We start from the raw sequence: 25,504 nt of genomic DNA, 5'->3' as shown, positions 1-25,504 counted from the left end.
TTGGGCAGGTTCTAGCCCAATGAACCATTTGACCACATTTGAAGCATGGACCAGGAGGTCCTCCTGGCTGCTTCTTAGGAAGTGAGGATACCCGAGCACCAGTAGTTGGGGTAGGTTGAAAGGCCTTAGCCAGCATTTGATATTTTTGTTTATGGGCCTTTTCATCTCTTCCATTATATACTTTGAAGGCCATTGCCAGGACTTCTGCCTGAGGAGTTAAGGGTCCCTTCTCCAGACATTTAAGTTTAGCCTTAATGTTGGGGAAACTGGGTGAAGAAGTAGGTCATTGATAATTGTCTCCCATCTGGGGTCTCAGGGTCTAGGTTTGTATATTGTAAAAGAGCTTTGGTGAGGCGGTCTAGGAACATAGAGGGATTCTGATTTTTATCCTGAATAACCTCTTGGAGTTTTTCATAGTTAATGGCTTTATTGGCTGACTTCCTGAGACCTGCCATGAGGCAGGTGATGAATTGATCTTGACTGGTGACTCCCCCTGCCGTATTATAGTCCCAATTAGGGTCTCAGTCAGGAACCGCCTCAGCACCGATTGGATGAGCTGGAGTAGTTTTGTGAATCTCATCAGCATGAGTTCTAGCCTGTTCCCTGACTCGCCTACAGTCCTTGGGAAAAAGTGTGTTGGATAGTATCATGTGAATACCATGAAAGGTAAGATCATATGACTGAGTTAGGTACTGGAACTCTTTTATGTAATTACCTGGGTTGGAGGTGAAAGAGCCTAATCTTTTCTCAATTTGAGATAGGTCGGAGAGAGAGAAAGGGACATGGACCTGGATGATGCCCTCTGTACCAGGTACTTCCCGTAGTGGGGCTAGGATCTGGGTTCGAGAGCGAGTGACTGGAGGGCTTGGCGTGGGACTGCATGAGGGAAGGGGAACTGGTTGTGGAGGAGGAGGAGGTGCTGCAGCTCCTGCAATGGCACTAGGGGAGCTGGGAGGGTTGGGATTTTGATCTTGCAGAGAAGGAGGTTAGGGCAGGAGAGGAACTCGTGGTTGAGGGGGAGCTGTAGGGGTTTGAGACCAGTAGGGAGGAGGTTCATCAGTAGGGTCAAAGTCAGAGGACATGGTGGTAATTGGTGGGTGGTTAGGTGAAGTTTTTTAGAGCGAGGAGATGTTTAGGATTGCAAGGCAGACAGAGAGCGGGCTTGATTTGGAGGTAGGAGAAAGCCTGGATATATGGGATCTCTTTCCATTTGCCCGTGCGCTCACAGAATTTGTATTAGTCACGGAGAATTTTAGGATCTAATGAGCCATTGGGAGGCCATTTAGACTGATTGTTCAAGGAATATTGTGGCCAGATCTCATTACAGTAGCGAATAAGCTTAAAAGGTTTGAGGTCTGGAGTGAGGTGGAGGGGTTTTAGATTATTGAGTAAGCACCCTAGTGCTGAATCTGTAGGAATGGAGGGGCCAGATCCCATGGTGAGAATGAGACTGTTCCCAAGTCGTTGCGGCATCCCAGAGCGATTGAGAAGGTTGCGGAGAAGACCAGACACAGTTAGGGGGTCGTCACCACCTCTAACCCAGTGGTTGAGGCAAAAATGCCGAGGAGGCTCGGTACCTGGTACCAGGAGTTTACAAGTAGATAAAAGGAGACCGGGCCGCAGTTAATGAGGATTCTCACCACAGGGAGGCAGAGAAGGGTTGACTATGGGGGTCAACTGTGACTCTGAATGTCGTGGTTGGGGGTGCCTCTGTCCCGGAGGAGCCCTTGGGGGTGCCGGACACTCAACAGTCACTTCCCAGGTTCCAAAGGGACATATAAGTCGACCACGAAAGGAAGACTTACCAAATTGAAGGCCAGTGTTGGGCGAGAAGAGGAGCGACTGGGGAAATGGACAGTGAGCCCGTGGTGGAGGATCGGGCAGTGAGGGTACCCAAAGCAGCTCAGGTTCCCGGAGGAAGAGCAAAGTCAATGGGAGGCCTTCATCCGAAGTAACGGTGTCAATGAAAGGGTTTCTCGCCGCGACCCTCCTTACCTCAGAATGACTCAGGAGACATGGGCCCATGCAAGAGATTTTATTATCTGAAAGAGAGAGTGGCTGCCCCCAGAGAGAGGGAGCAGCAACTTGTGGGTGAGGAAGCGCGTTTTTAAGGAGTAGGGGTAGGGTGGGTTCTCTGTTGGTGATTGGATCCTAAGGGGTGGGGGTCTTAGCGTGCCAGAATTTGCCTTTAGTACGGACATCTGAAAATGAAATGCTTCATTGTAGAATCTAATGATAGAAAAGCTGTCCCAGTGTTAATAAACATTGGTGAAGATGATGCCGCGGTTCTTGCTCACAGAGTCGAAAATAATCTTCGCAAATACTCAAAATAGGAGAGTAAGGGAGAGGCTTTTATTTTAGAGATAAAGTGAGAGGACAGAGCTTCTGGTTTTATAGGCAGTTGAGGATTTTCCCCGAACATGATAAAGGGCTTAGGGGTGTGGACTTGTTAAGGGGTCTTAGAATGTTCATCCTTGATGAGATATTAAGTCCCTCTTCTCATCAGTCCTCCAGGTAATTCTGCAAAATTAACATAAGAAATTTACTGCAGATTTATTTCCCGAAATAGCAGCTTCTTGGTCTGGGAGCATACCAATCATCAATCAAGGCTGCCTGCCCTGCCCTCAAGGTGGGTGAGTTATTGTCTGTTTGCTGAAGAGTTTAACAAACATGTTAATCATGTTGCCAGAGTGGTGAAAAATTGATTACTGACTGCTGCAAAGGATGTGATCAATTAGGAAGGAAAAAATCGTTCCAAAATAAAACAGGAGAAAGGGATATTTAATGATTAAACTTTCATTGTCAGACAGTTACTCTTTGTAGATGTGCATGTTCTTGTATGTAGTTAATTTGAAAATTCAAGTTTTGTGGTGGTGGAGGTGATTGAGATGAAGGTAGTTGAACAGTGTATGCTATCTGTCTGCCAGAATGCAAGCAGAATTAAAAGAGAGTAGAGACTTCCAACTGTAGTTCAGGTCTTTATGTTTCTTTCTCTTCCTGCCCCATCTTTCACAAACCTCTGTATTTCTATTAGAACTGCCAAGGAAACCCCTGCAGTTGAGTACTTTTTCCTAGAACACAGCATGACTTCCTTGAGTTGGGCTAGGAGTGGCATTGCAGAGACTGTCATGTCTGTAAAGTACTTTTAGAGCTCTAGAATGGAGAAGTATTTTTCATTTTATAATAGAAACTTCTCCTTTACCAATATTTTATAAATGCAGCTTTTATTTGTGCTGTTGGGCTCCGAAATGATGTCCTCTTTCTGATTTGGATTTTAGCTGTAAAAGGTAGAAGCCAGAAATCTAAGAATTCCTTAAAATTAGAAATTATATTCTGTGATGAGATTTGTGAGAATTATTACTGGAATTCTTTAGAGAGTTACCTGGAAACAGATATGGTCTGCGGAATCATGGTCAAGGAAAGTGAAAGATGCAAATACTTAGAGCTGACCCATCACAGATACCTAGATTTCACTGTAACCCCAGAACTATGAGTTTTTCCATTTTCTTATAGCATCTTAAGCAAGTAGATAATTAATATACCTGTATTAAACTTTATGTTTTATATAAAGCTCTGTTTCACATATATTGGATTCTAATAAGAACCCTGGGGAGGTAGGATTGGCAGATGAGAATGTGGCCTTAGAAAAATTAGGTGATGTATGCTAGGCATAGCTAGTAAGCAGCAGGTTCAGAATTAGAATGCAGGTTTCTTTCTTTCTTTTTTTTTTTAGTAATCTCTCATTCCTGACTTTAATTTTAATGTCAAATCTCTAAGCTTTGACTCAAAGTCATTCATCATGACTTGAACCATTCTTATATCTTAAACCAAAACAGAGCTTTCTGTTACATAATGAAAATGGATCTGTTAGAAAACTTTATTTTGTATAAGCAGATTTTCCTTAATCTACAAGAACCAAGAAACTGGACCTGGATTTGAAAGTTAATTTAATATAATCTACTTGTTTTTTTAGGGGAAAAAAATTGTCCCTAGGATGAGTCCAGGGCCGTGATGGGGGATATTACCCCAAGCACAGCTCTTTTCTGGACAAAAAAGATGGAATCCCTATATATAACAGATAAGAAATTTGGTTCAATTTGCAGTTATTTTAAATACCATCTTCAGTATACAAGGCACTGTGCTGTATGTTATAGAAAACAGCAAAGTGAATCTCCAACACCAAGGAACTTTTGATCTACTAGGAGAGATGGGCCTACAAATAACTCAGGCAGATTGTGAGAAGTGCTTGATTTAAGAAAAAAGAGAAAGAGACCCAGAGGGCACAAGGTAGAGGAATAATAAAATGAAAACAGGAGAGATGGTCTAGAAAATATACGAATTAAAGATAGAAGACTGCTACAAATGACGTTTGCAGGAAACCCTGTGAAAAAGACCAGGAAATGGGAGGGAAAATGAGCAAGAATCTATTCTCTTTGATAGGCAATGCTGGTAATCTCAAACTGTCTCTGTATGTCTTGTCTTTGGGCTCCACATAAATTGTCATTTGTCCATTCATTTGCTCGTTAGTTTTTCTTTTCCTCTTGTTATGTAATCTTGGTGATCCATAAATATTAATTAGGTAATGTTGCCAGTCAAAAAGGTGTGTCTGTCTTCTTTGGATATACATTTAATGAAGAGAAAACAGAAGTGAGAATTTTGGATTAGTGGTTGGATTTCTAGCCTGTAAAAAGTAGTTGATCTTTTTTTTCTCTTTTACCAAACCAAACAAAATGTATACATTGTTACATAATTCAATATTATTAGTCCCACCATGTATTTCAGTGTGTGACAATAAACTATATACTTTGGCCTTTTTGGTTATGTTCTTCAGAGCTGTCATTTCTTGGAATAGGTTGAGGCTCAGATAGTTACTCAGTGATATGAGAGTTGTGTAACTACATTCCAGCCCTATTAAAATGTCCAAGAGTGGAGTTTTAGTCATAGGTTGCTCTTCACATCATAACCTGATGTATGGTGACTATAAACCCCAGCTTTACTCTTGCCTAGAACATTGGTCCTTAATATTAAAGGTTAAAATGGAGAGTTTTCATTACTGTCATCAGTTACTCACCTGTGCATGAAACCTTCTTTGTGACATTAATATTGATTGGTACAGCAAGTTTTGATTTTAAATTTCCTGCCCCAAAGTGTAATGATTTTTATATTATCTTTTTTTCTATACTACTCTCGGTCAGAGGTGAATACTTCATACACTTTTAGGAATGATTCTAATAAAATTGACTGCATAAGAGATAGTATAGTCCCTCTGAATTAGTTTCAGACTCTTCACTTAGGGACACAGAAAAGGAAATTGGAACTTACTCAAAGTTCTTAGAATTTGGAGGTATCATTTCCTTAAAAGCATTTTCTAAGTAACATACAATGTAATTTATTTATTTATTTATTTATTTATTATAAAGAACAGAAATTTATTTCTCATAGTTTGGAGCTGGTGTAAGATCAGGGTGCCAGCATGGCCAGGTTCTGGTGAAGGCCCTCTTTTAGTTTCAGACTTCCAACTTCTTGTTGTGTCCTCACAGGGTGGAAGAGAAAGGGGTCTTTCTGCCCCCTCCTTTTTTAAAGTTTTTATTAAGGTATCATTGATATACACTCTTATGAAGGTTTCACAAGGAAAACAATGTGGTTATTACATTCACCCTTATTATCAAGTCCCCCCATATCCCATTGCAGTCACTGTCCATCAGTGTAGTAAGATGCCACAGAGTCCCTATTTGTCTTCTCTGAGCTACACTGTCTTCCCAGTGACCCCCCACACACCATGTGCACCAATCATGATACCCCACAATCCCCTTCTCCGTCCCTCCATGCCTCCCCTTTGGTAACCACTAGTCCCTTCTTGGGTTCTGTGAGCCTACTGCTATTTTGTTCCTTCAGTTTTGTTTCGTTGTTATACTCCACAAATGAGGGAAATCATTGGCACTTGTCTTTCTCTGCCTGGCTTATTTCACTGAGCATAATGTCCTCCAGCTCCATCCATGTTGTTGCAAATGGTAGGATTTGTTTCTTTCTTATGGCTGAATAGTATTCCATTGTATATATGTACCACATCTTCTTTATCCATTCATCTACTGATGGACACTTAGGTTGCTTCCATATCTTGGCTATTGTAAAAAGTTCTACAATAAACATAGGGGATGCACCCCTATGTTTATAGGGGATACCAAATGACTTCCCTCATTTGTGGAGTATAACAATGAAGCAAAACTGAAGGAACAAAACAGCAGCAGACTCAGAGACTCCAAGAAAGAACTAGTGGTTACCAAAGGGGAGGGGTGTGGGAGGGAAAAGGGGATTGAGGGGTATTATGTTTAGTATACATGGTGTGGGGTATCACGGGGAATACAGTGTAGCACAGAGAAGGCAAATAGTGAATCTGTGGCATCTTACTACAGTGATGGACAGTGACTGCATTGGGGTATGGGTGGGGACTTGATAATATGGGTAAATGTAGTAACCACATTGTTTTTCATGTGAAACCTTCATAAGAGTGTATATCAATAATACCTTAATAAAAAAATAAGGGGAAAGAAAGAAAGAAAGGAAGGGAGGGAGGGAGGAAGGGAGGGAGTTATCTGTTTCCGGGTACCTCTCTAAAGAATTCCAGCAATAATTCTCACAAATCTCACTAAGAAATATAATTTCTAATTTTAAGGAATTCTTAGATTTCTGGCTTTTATCTTTTACAGCTAAAATCTAAATCAGAAAGAATACATCATTTCAGAGCCCAACAGCACAAGTAAAAGCTGCATTTATAAAATATTGGTAAAGGAGAAGTTTCTATTAGAAAAGGTAAAATACTTCTCTATTCCAGAGCTCTAAAAGTACTTTACAGACCTGACAGTCTCTGCAATGCCACTCCTAGCCCAACTCAAGGAAGTCAAGGAAGGAAGAGAGGGAGAGAGGGAGGGAAGAAGGAAAGAAGGAAGGAAAATAAACATAGGGGTGCATATGTCTTTTTTAATCTTAGAACTTGTTTTCTTCAGGTACATTCCTAGGAGTGGAATTCCTGGGTCAAATGGTATTTCTATTTTTAGTTTTTTGAGGAACCTCCATATTGCTTTCCACAATGGCTGAACTAGTTTACATTCCCACCAGCAGTGTAGAAGGGTTCCCCTTTCTCTGCATTCTCGCCAGCATTTGTTTTTCCTAATCTTTTCTATGTTGGCCTTCCTAACTGGTGGAAGGTGACCATACAGTGTAATTTCTTAGTAGGGTTTCACAGTCTTACTGTCAGCACAGATTACTTAAAGCCACTGCAGGAAATGTGACCTTATGGAACTCTGTTGATGACTTTCTGTTATTTATACACAAAAGGTGGAGCACTGCAGCTCATGGATTACAAAAACACCTAGTCATCACATATGTAAGAGTATTAGAGGTGGAGCTGAATTATGATAAAGGTTAAAGTGTAATAATATAAGCAGGAAATGAAGGCAGTACCAGAGAAGTCATGGCAGGGCTCCATAAACCTTTTTACTTCTAGGAAGCACTAGAAATATAAGATCAGTTCTTTTCCCCTTAGTATTTATTGTCTAGATCAGTGATTGTCAGATCTTTTGTTCTCAGGACCTCTTTAAACTCTTAAAAATTACTGAAAACCTGAGAGAGCTGGGTTTATATGTGTTTATGTGAGTTATATATTAGATATGAGAAATGAGACATTTAAAAAATAATTACTCAATAAATAATGTGAATATAAGAAATGTGTCCATTGATGATCATTAATAACTTTTATGAAAAATAACCTGAAACAAAAATATTTGTGAGACAAGTGTCATTGTTCTATATTTTTACAAATTTCTTTAGTGCCTGGCTAGTAGAAGGAAAAGAAAAGAGTAAATTTTAAAGAGAGTAAAGGTAAATTTTATTAATCTTTTCTAGGTAATTGTAGAAATTCATCTTTGATACTATACCGAATCTTAACGAGTGGTAGTTCTCTAAAGGTTAGTTGCAATGTAGAATCTGAGCCATATCAATGAATACTTTAACCCTGTTTTACTAAAATCCATTGGTGTGTCTTGTGCTTTGAGTGGATCTTTCTCTCATGCATGATTTTGTAACATCATGCACTTGTTTATTTGGAAAATATTAGTTCACTGAGTTACTAGAGATGTTGCAAATGCTGATAGGTTTTGTCATACAATATAGAGTCATGCTAATATCACAACAATGTCATTAATAAATCTGTGGATTTTTTATTTTTGTTTTTAAACTACGAGCTTGTGAGGGTGATGAGTGCAGTGATTAGTAGTACATTTGGTGCCACCCATCTTTGTGTATGCTAAGGTGACAGCACTTTCAATACTCACTGTAAAGAATGATACTCAAAGTAAGTTCAAGAGACTTTTAAAGATTATAGATAAGGACAATTCAAAGCTGGGCTAGAATCTAGGTCTCCTGTTGCCCAAATCAGTGCTATTTTCAAAATTTTTCTAGTGCTTACAGTGGTCCATTGAAAAACTTCAAATTTTGTCCCTGATTTTCATCCTTAAATATCTATTCAACATTTTTTACCTTTCAATTTCTTTTTCTTTTCTTTTGTGTTTCTCACTGTAAAAAATAAATAGGGTTCCATTTTTTAAAAGTGTACAACTGTTTCTATTGTCAGTAAAAATAGTTTATAGGAGGGACCTGTGCTTTTAGTTGACCAGTTTCCACCAAAGTGATTAGTGGTGGTATCGTCAAGATTGGTTGTTTTTGGAAACTGTATTGCATGAAGAAATGAAAAGAAGGCAAAAACCATGATTATTTTAACACCTTTGTAATTCTCTTATCAATGGACTCACAAAATACTCAAAATACAGCTATTTTTAATGGAAATTAAGTAAGATTTACATTTAGGTGAATTTAAAGTTTTTCCTTACTATCCATTTTGTAAGAAAAAACCATTCAGGAGGGATTAAATAATTTACAGCTGTTTTAAAAGATGTTTCAAGAAACAGAATACATTTTATGACAACTTGAAATGCATATCTCTTATCATAAAATAATATTTAAACCATTCCATGCTTAAGATGAAGATTGATTGATTAGACAAATGTAGTACTAAGGTGGAAAAAATGTAGAAACTCAATTATTTTTAGACTTTCTCTTACTCTACTCCCCATGAGGACCGAAACCTTGGGATTAAGAGCTTTGAAAAAGAAGGCACACAAAGGGCCCATTTATGTGGCAGGGAAACTGGAAAGTTGTAAATGTTTTTAAAAATCATGTAACTTACATTTTCACAAACATGTTTCACATTTATAAAAAGGAAATGACATTTTAAAATAGTATGTGTGAGTACTTGTACCTCCTTATAAGACAGGTATATTTAATATTCACATAGCTACTAGCCTAATAAAACCTGTTTTTCCAAATGAATTTAAATTTGAAAAGAGCATAATTGCTTTCAGCAATAGAATTCCTTCTTTTCTCAGAATTGGCCAATATAGGCTCAACCAGCAATAGGAATACTGGAAAGCCCCCATCTCAAGGCAGCGTTTCATTGATACAGTCAAGGGTTCTCAAGTGATGGTATGCATAAGAATTTCTTGAAGAGTATAACAGATAGATCCTTGGGACCCATCCCAAGGTTTCTAATTATGTAAATAACAGGGAGAGCCTAGCAATCTGCATTTTAATAAGCTATGCAGGTGTTTGATTCAGTGTGAAGAGTCACTGTTTGGAGGACTAGGTAGAATCTGGGATCTTTTGACTGCAGATTTCAAAACAGGATATCTCATTTGTAAGCCTGTTTTACATATAAATTTTAACACTAACAGTTCTGTAAATACAGTTTTATCCCTGAATTAGCAATTTGAATGCTTAAGGTTTAGTTCTCCCCAGGAGTTCCTGGTATAAAACAATATACTCTTAGCAGTGAAAACATACTCTAATTTCCTTGAAACCTGTGACAAACCTAACCAAGACAGACTTTCTTTAAAACTATTTAAACCTTTTAAAAATCAAAGCCAAAAAACACTATGTAAACTTGCCTAGTCTGTTTGGGTTATTAGAACTTTATCTGTGTGTACTTGCTAATTGGTATAAATTTTTTTATTGCAAAGTCATTAAATAAAGCTTTTTAGAAAGCCAAACATAAACGTGCCAAATAATTGAACAAATTGTTTTCATAATTATTTCAGTAATATTGTATGTCAAACAAAATTTAATTTAAATTCTTATTTTCCCAAACAGTTCTCTTGAGTATATAATTTATATGCAGGAAAAACAACCCTTTATAGTGTATTGTGTTTAAAAAAGCAAAATTCAACTGAGTAAACTATAAAGACTTTATTGGCTTTCTTCAGTGATTCATGAATTGGCCATCATCCCATCTAGCAGATGGACAGGAGCTCTGGTTACAAAATGAAAGATTTTTATAGTCAGAAGGGACTAGGAACAAGGAAGTTACACTGAACAACAACAAAAAGCTGGTTGGTTATTGCGGATCATTTTCCTTTAAGGGCCCTCAGAGGTCTTTCAGGCAGGTCACCTAACTAGTGCTGACTAGGCAATTCCAGATTGATGGGCTTATGATTATATTTCTGGGAGAGCTGAAAGTGTAATTAGGTTTTGGTTACCACAAGCAACTCCATTTTGGGCCTGTTGTCTTGTGTTTTGTAAGTTTTGACAAATGAATACAGTTCTGAGACCAACACCACAGTTGAGATAGGGCACTTCCGTTACCCCATAATATTGCTTCATGCCTCTTGTCATTCCTCCCCAACCCCCAGTCTCTGGCAAACACTCATTTACTTTCTTTCCTTATACGGAATCATATAGCATGTGGTCTTTTGAAGCTGGGGTCTTTAACTCAGTGAATTTGAGATTCATTCATGTTGTATGGCTCAGTAATTAGATTCATTTTATTTGCTGAGTAAAATGCCAATGTAAAAATGTACCACCGATTGTTCATCTACTCACCAGTTGATGGCCATTTAGGTTTTGCTAGTTTTGGGGGATTTTGAATTACACTGCCATAAACATTCACGTACAGAGTTTTGTGTGAACATGTTTTCACTTGTTGAATAAGTATCTAGCAGTGAGACTGCTGGATTGTATATGAAGGATATGTTTACAAGAAACTATCAAAACTGGTATCCAGAGTTTTCCAAAGTAGCCACACTATTTGCATTCTCATCAGCAGGGTAAGAGAGTTCTCTGCATCCTCAAGACTTAGGATTGTCAGGGCTGGGTTTTTTTTTGTCTGTCTTGTTTTTTGTTTTCAAGTATTGTTTTATTTTACCCATAAGTGAGTGGCAATATCTCATTGTAATTATAGTTTTCATTTCTCTGATGACCAGTGATACTAAGCATCTTTTCATGTGCTTATTTTGCATCCCTGTTTCTTCTTTGGTGAAATTTCTGTTCATCTTTAGCTCATGTTTTTATTGAGGTTTTTTTTGTTTACTTATTAATGAATTTTGAGAGTTGTTTATATACTGGGAGTGCAACTCTTTTATCGGATATGTTTTGCAAATATTTTCTGCCAACCTCTGACTTGTTATTTCATTCTCAAATAGTGTCTTTTGAAGTGGAGAAATTTTTATTTTGTTGAGGATCTACCTAGCTTAGCAGGATTTATTGATCATGGTTTTGTTATTGGAGCTAAGAAATCTTTGCATAGCCTAGGGTCACAAATATTTTCTCCTATGTTTTCTTCTAGAGGTTGTGTTAGGGTTCGTGACTCCGGGGCTTCTCCAGAGAACAAACCACACAGGCACGGAGATGTAAATCCAAGCAAAGTCTTTATTCAGGCAGCTAGCTGGGGCCGACAGCACCTCCCCTGACATGCAGGTCGAGTCCGAGCTGTCGACCCCCAAGCAACTTTAGGTATAGATTATATAGGATTTCCACAGCCGTTGCACCAAAGCCCATACATTACCACAACCAATGAATTTAAAACACATCCCATACTTTAACCAATAAAGTTGAAACGGGGACCCGCCGCTTGCCTGACCTTTGCACGAGCATTCCTTAACGTCTTGTCACGAGTTTCGTCCCCCTTAGGGTATGGAAACTGGGTGGCTCTCGCTCTAGGGTGTTTCCTGCATTCCTTTACATTCCCCCCTTTTCTTGACTAAACTGAGGAATCTTCCACAGTGGCATCTAGGGCCAGATACCTTTGACGAAGGACTAAAAGTTGGACAGTGTCAATCCTTTCCTGCACAAACCTAACAAGCCTGTTAATTATGCATGGGCCAATTGTAAGCAGCAACAGCAGGATGACCAGTGGCCCTGCAATGGCCGAGAGGAGGGTAGCGAACCAAGGTTTGTATTTGAACCAAGACTCAAACCATCCTTCGCTACTTTCATATTCTCTACGTCTCTTCTCTAGATCTTTCTTCAGTTTGGCCAGGGACTCTCTTACTGCACCTGTTTTGTCTACATAGAAACAACACTCTTCCTTTAAGGCTGCGCACAGCCCACCTTCTCTTAAGAACAGGAGGTCCAGGCCTCTTCGGTTCTGTAGAACCACCTCTGACAAGGAAGTGAGGGATTGCTCCAGGTCTGACATTGTCTGTTGGAGTTGTTCTAGGTCCCTATCAATTGCCAGACTCAGGGCTGTAAGCCCCTGTTCCCGAGTTACAAGGGCTGTGACCCCAGTGCCTGCCCCTGCTATCCCTAGGGAGAAGAGGGCCCCAATTGTCAGGGCAGTAACAGGCTCCCTCTTTCTCCAGTGGGGACTCGGCACTTCTTCCCAAAAAGAAAGGAGGGATTCATGAGAACAATATATTAGGCGAGGTAGAATGGCCACGAGCACACAAAACTCATTGCTAGCATTGAACACAAGGGTGGATAGGGCCGGGGTGAGGCCTGTCTTTGAACAGAGCCACCAACCCGAGGAGGGTATAATCCACTTTCCCGGCTCCCACGTGGTGTTATTATAGGAGGAGCATAACTGACTCTGGGCCGTAGGGACTGTGCCCACACATGTACCAGCGATTGAGACCTGAGCGATCGTAAGTCCCCTCGGTCCCCTGTCCCAAGGAGTGGGATAGGAGTCGTTGATGGTGTTAGTGGGATAAATGGATATAGGACCCATTTATCCCGACTGCCTCATAGAAGGGGGGGGAACCTGGGTAGCATAACCAACAGGGATCAGTGAAGGAGGGAGTGGTGTGGTTCAGAGTTTCTGCTACTGCCTGCACCATCTCCCACAAGGGGTTATCTAACCCGGACGGACCCAAACCCGGTCTTCCTGTGGGTTCTGGAATCAGCTTCACAGATGTGGTTCCCTCGAAAGTCCATATTAAGGCGCTTATCAGCAGGATCCCCTTCATCTTCGGCTTAGGTGTAGTTTTAGAGGATTCGCAGGATGCTGCTGCACCTTCCACTCCTCCTCGCGGGCTCCTGGATCCTTATGAGGCAGGACCTTCCAAACGTGGGTGTGATGCACCCAGGGAGCGATACCATCTACCTTGAGGGCAGTGGGGGTGGTAAACAGTACAACGTAAGGTCCCTTCCACCTGGGCTCGAGTGTCCTCACTCGGTGTCTCTTGACCCACACCATGTCCCCTGGGACTATGCCATGTTCCGGGCTCGGAATCTTCCCGCCCTCATAATATGCTCTAATCAGGGGCCAGATTTCCTGTTGCATTTTAGTGAGAGCTTGCAACACATTCAGGTAGTCAGGGGCCGGGTCCCCTGCCCCGGAAAGCTGTACTCGCTGAGTAATGGGTGGAGGAGCCCCATACATTATCTCAAATGGAGTTAAACCATGTACATAGGGGGAGTTTCGAGCACGGAAGATGGCTAAGGGGAGGAGGGTCACCCAGTCCCTGCCAGTCTCTAATACCAATTTAGAAAGGGTCTCCTTCAAGGTCCGATTCATTCTCTCTACCTGCCCAGAGCTTTGTGGGTTATAAGCACAATCTTTGTGGGTTATAACTTCCAATCTACCCCCAAAGCCTGGGCCAGTCCCTGCAGGATCTTGCTAACGAAAGCCGGGCCGTTATCTGAACCTATGGCTTCAGGGACTCTATATCGGGGGATAATTTCTTCAATTAATCTTTTTGCTACTACCTGGCTTGTCTCATGCTTGGTTGGAAAAGCCTCCACCCACCCTGAGAAGGTATCTACCATAACTAGCAAATACTTGTACCCATACTTCCCTGGTTTTACTTCAGTGAAGTCTATTTCCCAGCTCCTCCTGGGAGCCCTCTCCCTTTCCCGAGTACCTGTCGGGTGGGGCCCTCTTGGGGCTGGTTTCAGCATTGCACAGCTGCTGCATTCTCTCGTGATCTGACGAGCTGCCTCATTCTGGTGGGGAAACACCAACTGCGCAGACTGGAAAAGGCTGAGCAGTTTTTTCCAGCCTAGATGGGTAGACTTATGCAGATTAGCAAGCATGTACTGTCCTAATGCTTCTGGCAGGATCAATCTACCTTCTTGGTCCCTACTCCAATTTCTCTCCTCAAACACTCTACCCGAGACTTGTTTCCTAATCCACTCAAGATCCTGAGGGGAATACTCAGGTTTGGGTGGCAAGGCGGGCAGTTCAGGTATGGGTACCTCGAGGGCTGCAAGTACAAGGGAGTCCGAGAGGGCCGCCCTCCTAGCTTCTGCATCAGCATGTTTGTTGCCGATGGCCTCAGGCGTCTTCTTTGATTGGTGGCCCGGTACATGTATAACTGCTACTGCCTTCGGTTTTTCGATAGCAGCTAGTAATCTTTGGACTCCTTGTAGATTCCTCAGCTCCTTTCCTTCTGCGGAGCGGAATCCTCTTTCCTGGTAAATGGCACCGTGGACATGGACAGTGCCAAAGGCATATCTGCTATCTGTGTAGATGTTGGCCTGCTTGCCTTCTGCTCTCTCCAGGGCCTCAGCGAGAGCAATAAGTTCCGCCTTCTGTGCTGAGGTGCCAGGGGGCAGGGCTGCGCTCCAGACTACTTCCCCCTCGTGGGTCACCACCGCTGCCCCTGCTCTCCTGACTCCCTCCTGCACAAAGCTGCTCCCATCTGTGTACTAATTTAGCTCACAGTTTGGTAATGGTGTGTCCTTCAAGTCTGCTCGCATCTGGATAATTCTGGAGAGGATGTCTCTACAGTCATGGATGGGGGTCGACAGATCTGGGTCCGGCAGAAGGGTGGCAGGATTTAAGGTCACAGGGTCGGAGAAGGCAATTCGTGGAGAATCTAGTAGGAGCCCTTGGTAGTGGGTGAGTTTTGTATTCGTCATCCATTTTCCTGGAGGATGCCTGAGGATCCCCTCCACAGTATGTGGGGCTGTTACTCTCAAGTTCTGGCCAAAAGGGAGCTTGTCTGCCTCTTTTACCAGTAGAGCAATGGCTGCTAGGATACGCAGACAAGGTGGCTATCCGGAGGCCACGGGGTCTAGTTGCTTGGACAAATAGGCCACAGGTCTTTTCCATGGGCCTAGCTGCTGAGACAAGACTCCTTTAGCCACTCCTTTCTTTTTATCTACAAACAGGATGAAGGGTTTTTCTGGGTCTGGCAAAGATAAGGCAGGGGCCCGGAGGAGAGCTTCTTTTAGTCTGTCAAAAGCCTCTTGTTGTTCTTGAGTCCATTGCCAGCCCTGCCCTTCTTTGGTCGCCTCATATAGCAGTCGGGCTATTTCTGCATACCCTGGAATCCAGAGCCTGCAGAACCCGGCTGAGCCAAGAAATTCCCTCACTCCCCGGGGTGAGAAAGGGATGGGGATAGTCAGAATAGTTCATTTCATGGCCGGCGTTAGCCACCTGGCTCCGTTAGATATTTTGTACCCCAGGTAGATCACTGACCTTTGACAGATGTGGGCTTTCTTGGCACTGGCTCAATATCCCAGTTCGCCTAGTTCAGCCAACAAGTTCCCTGTGGCTTCTTCGCACTCCTCACGGGTTTCTGTGGCCAGCAACAAGTCATCCACAAACTGCAGCAATGTCATGCGGGGGTGGCTCCTGCGAAAAGGGTCCAGGTCCTGGCTTAGGGCTTCATTGAATAAAGTGGGAGAGTTTTTGAAACCCTGTGGCAGTCTAGTCCAGGTAAGCTGCCTGTTTCTTCCTCCCCCTGGTTCCTGCCACTCAAAGGCAAACAAAGGCTGACTAACTTCAGAAAGGGGGATACTGAAGAAGGCATCTTTCAGGTCCAGAGTAGTATACCACACATGTGAGGGTGGCAGGTGGCTGAGCAAGGTGTAAGGGTTGGGCACTGTGGGGTGGTTGTCCTCGATCCTTTCATTAACCTTTAGCAAGTCTTGCACCGGTCGGTATTCTCTGCTGCCAGGCTTCCTTACTGGAAGCAGGGGCATATTCCATGCAGATTGGCAGGATTTAACAGTCTGTGGATATGGGGTGCTATCCCTTTCCTAGCCTCTTCCGGTATTGGATACTGCCGGACTCAGAAGGGCAGGGCCGCGGCTTTGAGCTGAACAACAACTGGGGGCAGATGTTTGGCGAGACCAATTCTTCCGGTTTCGGCCCATGCAGAAGGGAACTTCTGCAACCAAGAGTCATTTTCTCCCTGGCCCCCCTTTTCTTGATCTGCCTGAAACAGGCGATGCTCGTTGGCTAGGGATAGGGTTAGCACATGCACCGGTTGTAGGGACTGCCCTTCTTTGTCCATGATCTTTATCCCTTCGGGTTCAAAATGAATACGCGCTCCGACCTTGGTCAATAAGTCTCTGCCCAGTAACGGTGCGGGGCTTTTGGGTACAACCAGGAATGAGTGAGAGACCTGATGTCTTCCTAGGTCCACTTTTCTGTTACTCCCTGGACTATACTTGTGCGTCTTGGGTTTAGGGGACTATGGGCTTGGTTGAGAACTGAATACTGTGCCCCCGTATCTACCATGAACCCAATAGGAGTCCCTTCCACACACACGGTTACCCAGGACTCGGGGAGGGGTGCCAAGTCCCATCCCCGTCAATTCTCCTCTCCTAGGTGCAGGGTCTTAACGGGGTTCCCTCCTCCTTGTTCCTTCCTTTTGGGGCACTCTCTTTTCCAGTGCCCATATCCCTTACACAGGGTGCACTGATCTCGTTCTAGCCGGGATGGGCGGGGTCCCTTTCTTCGAGGAGATCTAGGGCTCCCCTTTACTACAGCTAAGAATATCCTAGCCATCTCCTCTCTCTGCTTCTTGTTCTCCCTCTTCTGAAATTCTCTGTCTTCCTTCCTATTTCTCTCCTGCACTTCCCATTTCTCTTTCTTCAGCCTTTCTTCCCTATCTTCTGGAGTCTCTCTAGCATTGAAGACTTTCTCCGCTTGCTGCAGCATTTCTCTAATAGAGATCTCTCCTAAGTCATCCCGCTTGTGGAGTTTCCTCCGGATATCAGGGGCTGCCTGGTTGATGAATGAGAGGACTACAGCTGATCTGTGTTCCTCTGCCTCTGGGTTTATGGGGGTATATTGCCTGTAAGCATCAAACAGCCTCTCCAGATATGCGGCCGGGCTTTCCTTTTCTCCCTGAACAATAGTTTTTACCTTAGCTAGGTTAGTGGGCCGTCTGGCGGCCGCCTGGAGACCAATCATCAGAGTCTGGCGGTAGACCCGGAGACGCTCCCTATCTTCTGCAGTCCCGAAGTCCCAGTTTGGGCGTGTAAGTGGAAACGCCTTGTCAATGATGGGCTGGAGGGTAGTAGGTCTTCCATTTTCTCCGAGGACATTTTTCCTGGCTTCATTGAGGATGCGCTCTCGCTCTTCCGTTGTGAAGAGCGTGCGGAGCAACTGCTGGCAGTCGTCCCATGTGGGACAATGGGTGAACATAATGGACTCTACCAGACCTATAAGACACTTGGGGTCTTCCGAGAAGGGAAGGTTCTGAGTCCTCCAATTATAAAGGTCACTAGATGAAAAGGGCCAATACTGATATTGCTGAGCTCCGCCCGGACTGCCTGCACCGATGGCACGCACAGGCAGGACCGGCACTGCTTCTTCTGAGGTGGAGAAGGGGGCCTCCCCTTCTTGCTCCCTTGCCCCTCGAGGCCTCAACTGCATTCCTCCCGCTCTACCTGGCGCCCAGCGTGGAGCCAGGGCGGGAGAGCGTGAGGAAGCTCTTTCCGGCCTCCTGCCTTCTCCTGCTGAAGAGTCTGGGGAAGCTGTGGCCGCCAGATCCCTGATGGGCTCCCCAACTTCATTATCTACCCCTCCGGCAGCTTCACCCCCTTCTCCTGCATACAGGGGTGGCCACTCAATCGGCAGAGGGGGGTAGAAGGGGGAACTGTCAGGGAGAACAGGCGGCGCACTCGGGCGCACAGGTTTCTGGCCCTATGATCAGGGGGTTTTAGATCTTCCTGGGCAACTAAGACGGAGGTTTTTAGTGGGTCAGTGTGAAATTTCCCCACCAAAAAAGGCCTCAGCCAGGAAGGGGGATTCTTGGCCAAATTTTCCTAGACAAGAATATAGGGAAGCTGGTCAGGGTGGCCCTCAGGGTCTGGCCAGGAGATGACGGCTTTGACCTTGCCAATAAGGTCCAGGGAAAGAGACCCCTGGGTTGGCCAGCCTACTCCAAAGGAGGGCCACTCGGCTGAACAAAAGGTATCACACTTACTTTTCTTGATACTAAGACTCATGTTTAGGGCCTGTTCCTTGACCTTTGGAAAGTGGGAAAGGATCAGACCTTTAGGAGTAGCCTGAGTCTGGCCCATGGTAAATAATGCAAGGAAGACAAAAGGCGAAAAGTAGAAGTGCCACTTTAAACAAGATGATGACTGGTGTATGTGCTTGTGGACGGGTGCCTGTCGTTGCACAGTTTTTCTTCTGCGGGGGATGCGAATTTATCTGGGATTCGCGGCTGTGACCCCCTTATCCTGTCACGGGAGTCTTCTAGTGGCGAGCGCCCTAATGGCTCTTAATTGCCTGACCCGTGCCCGCAGGGGAATTATTTAGTGGCAGAAAGAGGAACGGAGAGAACAGGAACAGGAGAGCCTCAGAGTAAGAGAAACTTAAAGGGAAAAGCGCAAAAAAAATATAAACCAATAAACAATAAAACAATCAATAATAACACCAAACACACACACCACATTTGATCGCACTCGCTCGGACCGGTCCTTCTCTCACTCTGGTGCGCACCACACTCACCACTTTCAGGATCCTCAAGAACTCTCGTGATTCTCCCGAAAGGCGTCCACTCGGACTGCCGCAGGGTGACGAGCTCGATCCTTTCCTCCTCGGGCGCCAGGTTCCTGCTGATCGGACTTCCCTTCCTAAGGCCGTATCACTCGGACCTTAGGGCCAGGATTGGTTACTTGGGCTCACCCAGGGTCACTAACCTGGGGGCCGGGACTACCAACCCGGACTTCCTTACTCGGGATCACTAACCCGAGACCAGACACGGGATGGCGACTCCCGCTTTATACTGGATTTATGCAGACACGAGGGGGCGAACCTCGAATTACACTGCCCCGTCCGGACAATCAGACCTTGCCTCCAGCCGTCCCTTGTTCTCCGGGAAGTCGCTCATATCCCGGACGAGCCCCCAAAATGTTAGGGTTCGTGACTCCGGGGCTTCTCCAGAGAACAAACCACACAGGCACGGAGATGTAAATCCAAGCAAAGTCTTTATTCAGGCAGCTAGCTGGGGCCGACAGCACCTCCCCTGACATGCAGGTCGAGTCCGAGCTGTCGACCCCCAAGCAACTTTAGGTATAGATTATATAGGATTTCCACAGCCATTGCACCAAAGCCCATACATTACCACAACCAATGAATTTAAAACACATCCCATACTTTAACCAATGAAGTTGAAACGGGGACCCGCCGCTTGCCTGACCTTTGCACGAGCATTCCTTAACGTCTTGTCACAAGTTTCGTCCCCCTTAGGGTATGGAAACTGGGTGGCTCTCGCTCTAGGGTGTTTCCTGCATTCCTTTACAGTTGTATAATTCTTGGTTTTATATTTGGGTTTATGACCCATTTCCTGTTAATTTTATGGATATCTCAGTGTTTCAGCATTATTTGCTGAAAATATTACTGTTTTTCCATTTAATTCCCTTTGTACTGTATTGAAAGTCAGTTTGTCTTTCTTATCTTTCTCTCTCTCTTCCTCCCACTCTTCTTCCTTCCTCCCTCCCTTCCCTCTTCTCTTCTTCCTTCTTTTGTCTTTCCTCTTCTTTCTCTTTTCCTTTGATCTATGTGCCTATCCTTTCATATGAATACCACAGTATCTCTACTGAAACTTTATGGTAAGCCTTGAAATTCAGGCATGGGAGTCTTCTAACCTTGCTTTGCTTTTTCTTACAACTTTCAGAATCAGCCTGTCAATTTCTTTTTTTTTTTTTTTTTTTTTTTTTTTCATTTTGATTCACTTTTTTTTTTTTTTTTTTTTAGATAATTATTTTTTATTGAAGGGTAGTTGACACACAGTATTACATTACATTAGTTTCAGGTGTACAACACAGTGATTCAACATTTATATACATGATAATTCTAAGTACCAGCTATCACCATACCAAGTTGTTACAATATTTTGACTATATTCCTTATGCTATACATTACATCCCGGTTGCTTATTTATTTTACAATTGGAAGTGTGTACTTTTTCTTGGTTGTTGTTGTTAGGGCATCTCTCATTTTTATTGATCAAATGGTTGTTAACAACAATAAAATTCTGTATAGGGGAGTCAATGCTCAATGCACAATCATTAATCCACCCCAAGCCTAATTTTCGTCAGTCTCCAATCTTCTGAAGCATAACGAACAAGTTCTTACATAGAGAACAAATTCTTACATAGTGAATAAGTTACATGGTGAACAGTACAAGGGCAGTCATCACAGAAACTTTTGGTTTTGCTCATGCATTATGAACTATAAACAGTCAGTTCAAATATGAATACACATTTGATTTTTATACTTGATTTATATGTGGATACCACATTTCTCTCTTTATTATTTTTAATAAGATGCTGAAGTGGTAGGTAGATACAACATAAAGGTAGAAAACATAGTTTAGTGTTGTAAGAGAGCAAATGTAGATGATCAGGTGTGTGCCTGTAGACTATGTGTTAATCCAAGCTAGACAAGGGCAATAAAACATCCACATATGCAGAAGATTTCTCTCAGAACAGGGGGGGTGAGGTTCTAAGCCTCACCTCTGTTGATCCCCAATTTCTCACCTGATGACCCCCCAGCGACTGTGCCTGTCTTAGGTTGTTCCTCCCTTGAGGAATCTTACCCGTCTCTGGCTAACCAGTCATCTTCCGGGGCCATACAGGGAAATGTGAAGTTGGTAAGTGAGAGAGAAGCCTTATTGTTTGAAAAAGTTAGCTTTTTACTTCTTTGCATATTTATGCCCTGTGGCTTCTATGTCCAGCATTTGTCTTGAGGTATCTTTACCACTTGGAAGAATTATGATACTCGGTAAATTTGATATGAGGCACGAATTCTATTTAAGGGTTGTAATTAGGAAGGAAGAAGAAAAGCTATAGAAGTAGCAGGCGGAAGAAAACATGGGAAGATTGATTATTTCTTTGATATATCTTCTTGTAGAGTAACTTCAGCATGTATAGGTTTTAAGCTACTACTTAAATTGCACACACACATTAACATAATAGGAGTATAGTTACATAACCAAAGCATATCTGTAATTACCAGCCATCTGCAGTGAAACCAAGAAAACCAGTTAGGCACCTTAGGCATTTGTGAAAACTTATCTATGATATGGTGGATATTGTCCAAATGAACTTGAACAGTCTGAGAGAAATCAGACAAATTAAAACAACCCATTCCTGGGGACTGTTCACATGCCATATGTTCTTTTAACAATAAATAGTTTGTAGTTGTAAGACTTTGGAGCGCTACAATTTGCACTTCTCCAAATTCTTGGTTGAGTTCCAACAGTATAGATCCAGTCCAATTTTGTTGTTTTACTGTATGCACAGGCCAGCTTAGATATCTCCTTCCTCATTCTCATGGCAGGTCCAGGAACTGGTAGGATGAGTGCATCTACAGCTGTAGCAGTGCGTGGATCTTTGTTGGGGTTTTTTGATGATCATCTTCTGGCATGAGTCTTCCAGAGAGTGCAGATGTTGGAAGTTCTTTTTCATATCGTATCTTAGTTCATTTTCGGGGTAGCCCAATTAGGCTTTGATCCTCTGTATAAACACAAACAGACCCTTTGCCTACACTTTTATATGCCCTTTATACCCTTGTGTAGAACTCGTTGGAGGTTACCACACAGGAACTGCCCTTTTTTTTTTTTTTTTTTTTTTTGCTATCACTAATCTACACTTACATGACGAATATTATGTTTACTAGGCTCTCCCCTATACCAGGTCTCCCCTATAAACCCCTTTACAGTCACTGTCCATCAGCATAGCAAAATGTTGTAGAATCACTACTTGCCTTCTCTGTGTTGTACAGCCCTCCCTTTTCTCCTACCCCCCCATGCATGTTAATCTTAATACCCCCCTACTTCTCCCCCCCTTATCCCTCCCTACCCACCCATCCTCCCCAGTCCCTTTCCCTTTGGTACCTGTTAGTCCATTCTTGAGTTCTGTGATTCTGCTGCTGTTTTGTTCCTTCAGTTTTTCCTTTGTTCTTATATTCCACAGATAAGTGAAATCATTTGGTATTTCTCTTTCTCCGCTTGGCTTGTTTCACTGAGCATAATACCCTCCAGCTCCATCCATGTTGCTGCAAATGATTGGATTTGTCCTTTTCTTATAGCTGAGTAGTATTCCATTGTGTATATGTACCACATCTTCTTTATCCATTCATCTATTGATGGACATTTAGGTTGCTTCCAATTCTTGGCTATTGTAAATAGTGCTGCAATAAACATAGGGGTGCATCTGTCTTTCTCAAACTTGATTGCTGCATTCTTAGGGTAAATTCCTAGGAGTGGAATTCCTGGGTCAAATGGTAAGTCTGTTTTGAGCATTTTGATGTACCTCCATACTGCTTTCCACAATGGTTGAACTAACTTACATTCCCACCAGCAGTGTAGGAGGGTTCCCCTTTCTCCACAGCCTCGCCAACATTTGTTGTTGTTTGTCTTTTGGATGGCAGCCATCCTTACTGGTGTGAGGTGATACCTCATTGTAGTTTTAATTTGCATTTCTCTGATAATTAGCGATGTGGAGCATCTTTTCATGTGTCTGTTGGCCATCTGTATTTCTTTTTTGGAGAACTGTCTGTTCAGTTCCTCTGCCCATTTTTTAATTGGGTTATTTGTTTTTTGTTTGTTGAGGCGTGTGAGCTCCTTATATATTCTGGACGTCAAGCCTTTATCGGTTGTGTCATTTTCAAATATATTCTCCCATACTGTAGGGATCCTTCTTGTTCTATTGATGGTGTCTTTTGCTGTACAGAAGCTTTTCAGCTTAATATAGTCCCACTTACTCATTTTTGCTGTTGTTTTCCTTGCCCGGGGAGATATGTTCAAGAAGAGGTCACTCATGTTTATGTCTAAGAGGTTTTCGCCTATGTTTTCTTCCAAGAGTTTAATGGTTTCATGGCTTACATTCAGGTCTTTGATCCATTTTGAGTTTACTTTTGTATATGGGGTTAGACAATGGTCCAGTTTCATTCTCCTACATGTAGCTGTCCAGTTTTGCCAGCACCACCTGTTGAAGAGACTGTCATTTCGCCATTGTATGGCCATGGCTCCTTTATCAAATATTAATTGACCATATATGTCTGGGTTAATGTCTGGATTCTCTAGTCTGTTCCATTGGTCTGTGGCTCTGCTCTTGTGCCAGTACCAAATTGTCTTGATTACTATGGCTTTATAGTAGAGCTTGAAGTTGGGGAGTGAGATCCCCCCTACTTTATTCTTCTTTCTCAGGATTGCTTTGGCTATTCGGGGTCTTTGGTGTTTCCATATGAATTTTTGAATTATTTGTTCCAGTTCATTGAAGAATGTTGCTGGTAGTTTCATAGGGATTGCATCAAATCTGTATATTGCTTTGGGCAGGATGGCCATTTTAACGATATTAATTCTTCCTAGCCACGAGCATGGGATGAGTTTCCATCTGTTAGTGTCCCCTTTAATTTCTCTTAAGAGTGACTTGTAGTTTTCAGAGTATAAGTCTTTCACTTCTTTGGTTAGGTTTATTCCTAGGTATTTTATTTTTTTTGATGCAATTGTGAATGGAGTTGTTGTCCTGATTTCTCTTTCTGTTGGTTCATTGCTAGTGTATAGGAAAGCCACAGATTTCTGTGTGTTGATTTTGTATCCTGCAACTTTGCTGTATTCCGATATCAGTTCTAGTAGTTTTGGGGTGGAGTCTTTAGGGTTTTTTATGTACAGTATCATGTCATCTGCAAATAGTGACAGTTTAACTTCTTCTTTACCAATCTGGATTCCTTGTATTTCTTTATTTTGTCTGATTGCCGTGGCTAGGACCTCCAGTACTATGTTAAATAACAGTGGAGAGAGTGGGCATCCCTGTCTAGTTCCCGATCTCAGAGGAAATGCTTTCAGCTTCTCGCTGTTCAATATAATGTTGGCTGTGGGTTTATCATAGATGGCCTTTATTATGTTGAGGTACTTGCCCTCTATTCCCATTTTGCTGAGAGTTTTTAACATGAATGGATGTTGAACTTTGTCAAATGCTTTTTCAGCATCTATGGAGATGATCATGTGGTTTTTGTCTTTCTTTTTGTTGATATGGTGGATGATGTTGATGGACTTTCGAATGTTGTACCATCCTTGCATCCCTGGAATGAATCCCACTTGGTCATGGTGTATGATCCTTTTGATGTATTTTTGAATTCGGTTTGCTAATATTTTGTTGAGTATTTTTGCATCTACGTTCATCAGGGATATTGGTCTGTAGTTTTCTTTTTTGGTGGTGTCTTTGCCTGGTTTTGGTATTAGGGTGATGTTAGCTTCATAGAATGAGTTTGGGAGTATCCCCTCCTCCTCTATTTTTTGGAAAACTTTAAGGAGAATGGGTATTATGTCTTCCGTGTATGTCTGATAAAATTCCGAGGTAAATCCATCTGGCCCGGGGGTTTTGTTCTTTGGTAGTTTTTTGATTACCTCTTCAATTTCGTTGCTGGTAATTGGTCTGTTTAGATTTTCTGTTTCTTCCTGGGTCAATCTTGGAAGGTTATATTTTTCTAGGAAGTTGTCCATTTCTCCTAGGTTTCCCAGCTTGTTAGCATATAGGTTTTCATAGTATTCTCCAATAATTCTTTGCATTTCCGTGGGGTCCGTCGTGATTTTTCCTTTCTCGTTTCTGATACTGTTGATTTGTGTTGACTCTCTTTTCTTCTTAATAAGTCTGGCTAGAGGCTTATCTATTTTGTTTATTTTCTCGAAGAACCAGCTCTTGGTTTCATTGATTTTTGCTATTGTTTTATTCTTCTCAATTTTATTTATTTCTTCTCTGATCTTTATTATGTCCCTCCTTCTGCTGACCTTAGGCCTCATCTGTTCTTCTTTTTCCAATTTCGATAATTGTGACATTAGACCATTCATTTGGGATTGCTCTTCCTTTTTTAAATATGCTTGGATTGCTATATATTTTCCTCTTAAGACTGCTTTTGCTGTGTCCCACAGAAGTTGGGGCTTAGTGTTGTTGTTGTCATTTGTTTCCATATATTGCTGGATCTCCA

The 25,504-nt window shown here is 42.6% G+C and overlaps 1 protein-coding gene across 7 annotated transcripts in view; it reads left to right on the top strand.

Moving 5' to 3' along the window:
* Positions 1-25,504, top strand: part of C3H9orf85 (chromosome 3 C9orf85 homolog) — a 284,332-nt gene that overhangs the window by 71,026 nt on the left and 187,802 nt on the right. Inside the window, exon 3 of one of the 7 annotated variants that reach the window (XR_008996506.1) lies at positions 2,507-2,629. The exons of the other annotated variants lie outside the window; for them this stretch is intronic. The gene's annotated coding sequence lies outside the window, so the exon portion shown is untranslated. The remainder of the gene's footprint in view (positions 1-2,506; positions 2,630-25,504) is intronic. 7 annotated transcript variants of the gene reach the window in all.

The sequence above is a fragment of the Manis pentadactyla genome, chromosome 3 (assembly GCF_030020395.1).
Source record: "Manis pentadactyla isolate mManPen7 chromosome 3, mManPen7.hap1, whole genome shotgun sequence".
Lineage (NCBI taxonomy): Eukaryota > Metazoa > Chordata > Mammalia > Pholidota > Manidae > Manis > Manis pentadactyla.
Note: the sequence above shows the minus strand (reverse complement) of the source record. Positions and strands in the feature narration are given on the sequence as shown.